The sequence below is a fragment of the Octopus bimaculoides genome, chromosome 19, assembly GCF_001194135.2.
Source record: "Octopus bimaculoides isolate UCB-OBI-ISO-001 chromosome 19, ASM119413v2, whole genome shotgun sequence".
Taxonomy (NCBI): Eukaryota; Metazoa; Mollusca; class Cephalopoda; order Octopoda; family Octopodidae; genus Octopus; species Octopus bimaculoides.
The window spans coordinates 20,177,861-20,181,149 of record NC_068999.1 but is presented as its reverse complement, the minus strand read 5'-3'; positions in this window follow the sequence as shown (position 1 = coordinate 20,181,149).

Sequence of the window (3,289 nt, the reverse complement as noted above, 5' to 3'; positions counted from 1 at the left end):
GTATATATATTTATATATTGGAAGGTTCGGAGGTGATGTACAGAAATTATATAGAAAAACATTAAGGTACTCAGAAATCTGGATGTTTGTACTTTTACAGATTTTTATTAACGTCACATGTTTTATAAATTAAATAAAGCGCTTTTCACCTAATCGTGTAGGATTTTCAAATTGTTTTGAGTAGACCTTGTGGAGGGTGAGGAAAAGTGAGGGAGAGAGTGTGTGTGTGTGAGTGTGTTTTTTTGTGTTGGTGTGTGTGTCTGTGTGTGTGCGTGTGTGTGTGTGAGTGTGTGTGTTTTTTGTATTGGTGTGTGTGTCTGTGTGCGTGCGTGTGTGTGTCGATGGGAAAGAGAAAAGAAGAAAATTGGGTTCATAGCTGGTTCATAGCTAGAAAAGAAATGATAGTGAGACATCTGCACGTCATTGGATTTAAATAATGCAACACTTTCGCCACTAAATCGGTCACCATTGTAGGTTCCTGTGTAAAGTATTGTAAAATGACTGGTGCTATCTTTCTCCTAGAAGTGCTGTTTTTCCTCTTCGGTCATGTATAAAATAATGGCAATCTTTTCCTGATTGATGTCTCTCTATATTAATACCGACAAATCTCAATACATGTCTCGTTATATGAAACCTAGACGCAAAACCTCGTATTAAACCTCTAAACTAAGAAAGAACACATATATATTATTGACTTTAAACAATAACGAGTTTCCTGTCAGACATAAAATTGCATTCGCAGGTGAGGGGTTTCGAAATCAAACACGTTTTGAAATCAAGCCATTTGGTGATAAAAGTCAAAATAAGTATAAAGAATATTTGCATTGTCCTACTCCTCATGCGTAGATTCAATTGTCTGACATCTTTGTACAGAAAGGAAGACGTTAACGAATATGTCTTGAGATTTGTTACATGTAGACATCTGAATATCGAAATGCTAAGTTTACGGAAATTAAGAGCAAAAATAAATTTTAGGAAAGTGAAAGTGAACATTCTAGAACAGTTTAGAAATCACATACATTTAAACTGCAGAGTTTCTAAGACCTGTCAAAAGAGTATAATACTTGGAAAGAGAAACAAAGCTCATCTCAACAGTATTGAGTGAGCGTGGATCCTAAATCTTCTTCAATGCCTGTCGAAGATAGAGTTCAATAAAATGATATCGAGAGAGAAGAGACGAAGGAAATGTGGCCATGATATTCCTCACTCATGTCCATATAAAAATAAATGTTGTATCTCCATAGGATTATTTTGTCCATAAAATGAGAGATAGGATACTGGTTCCAGTGCATCCCGTTTACTTTCAATTTCATTTTTGACAATTTCTTTCTCTACTACACATTTGTAAAATCATTAATGAGTACAGTAAAACTGCTATTTGTTTTTTATGTGAATTTTGTCTTATACTTATAGCAGTTGCTAGATGTGATGCTGCACACGGTAATTTGGAAGTGTGAGTAGGAGTGATTTTAAGTTTTATGGAATGTGAATCTATGTGCGTTGAACGCAAAGTATTCGTGTCGTTGCTTACTTGTGTGCCGTGTGTTTATCTGACTGCTCAAGAGCTGCGTCTGTATTGTGCTGAACTTTCTCAAGTGAAGTGTATGTATACAAGCTTTGTGTGTATGTGCGTGTGTATCTTATTTATTTTTCTTATATTTTAATTGCATGTATTTCATGTGTTTTTTTTTTATTACTCAGCGCACTGAATTGGATTTAATTTAATTTATATTGACGGCAGCAGATAATGGCTGATAATGGTTCAATTGAAACGTGTGTGTGTGTGCGTGTGTGTGTGAGGGTACCGGTTTCATTAGATTGTTGACTTATAGTCTATTTCTGTGGAGATAATTTCATTCTTATTATCGCCATTGTAAGACTTTCGCTACAATTGACGTCTGTGCTTGTGTGTTCGAATGTCCGTGAATATACATGGGTACGGGACCTGTTAAATTCACATAGTATAATCTGTTTGGATTTCTGTGTATTATCAAGTGTTCTGTTTATGCATACATACATGTATACATATACATACCTATATATATATATATATATACACACACACACACACACACACACACACACACACACACACACACACACACACACATATATATATATATATATATATATATATATATATATATATATATATATATATATATACATACATACATACATACATACATGCATACATACATACGTACGAATGTATGTATAAATATAGAGACATTAAGATACAATGTGCATGCATATATTAATATAGTCATACACTATATATACATAGTATATCATAATATAATATAATATAATATAATATAATATAATATAATATAATATAATATAATGTAGTGTCATACTATATTGCAGTCAAACACTTGTTTCTGTATATGCATAGATTCTTTACATTGGTTTTTCAAAGATATGTAACTACTGTAATATTACATACTGAATTTAACAACACTCTTTTATATACGGACAGGCACACTCACGTAGGTACACGCAGACATATGTCTGTCCATAGAATACACTCACAAAGCGTAAATATGTACATATGCACAAAATATATACAATTATGTGCAGGTGTGGCTGTGTAGTAAGAAATCTATTTCTGAACCACATAGATGCAGCATGTTCATTTTAATATAGCCTCGGGATGACCAAAGCCTTTTGAGTGGATTTGGTAGGTGGAAACTGAAAGAAGCTCATCATATATATATATATATGTATGTATGTATGTATGTATGTATGTATGTATGTATGTATATATATCATTGTGTTTGTACGCCAGCGTTGATCCAAAACCGGTGTTAATGTGTTTACCTTCCGGTAACTTAGCCGTTTGGCAAAAGAGAAGGATAGAATAAATATCAGGCTTTAAAGAAAAAACAATGAGCTCGATTTGTTCGACAAAAATTCTTCAAGGTGGTACCTCAACATGGCCGCAATATATATAAGAAATAATGAACTCAACTCTGAATCAAACTTAGATAGTGATGAAATTTCAAATTCATTCAATTAAACGGCTCATGTTTTCGCGACGGTTCTACTTTTCTAAACATTGGGATGATGCGGGGCCAAAATTTAAAAAATTTCAACAATGTGTCTGTTATAATTCTAAATAAATCTATTGCTTTTACTCCATAACCTAAATAATGCATGTTGCAGCACAATGATAATACGTAATTCTTTTCGATTTTTCTTGATTTTCATTCTCTTATGAATGTAACCAAACGAATATCTATTTGAAATGACCAAGTTAATCCGATTTTTTTTTTTTGCCAAAAAT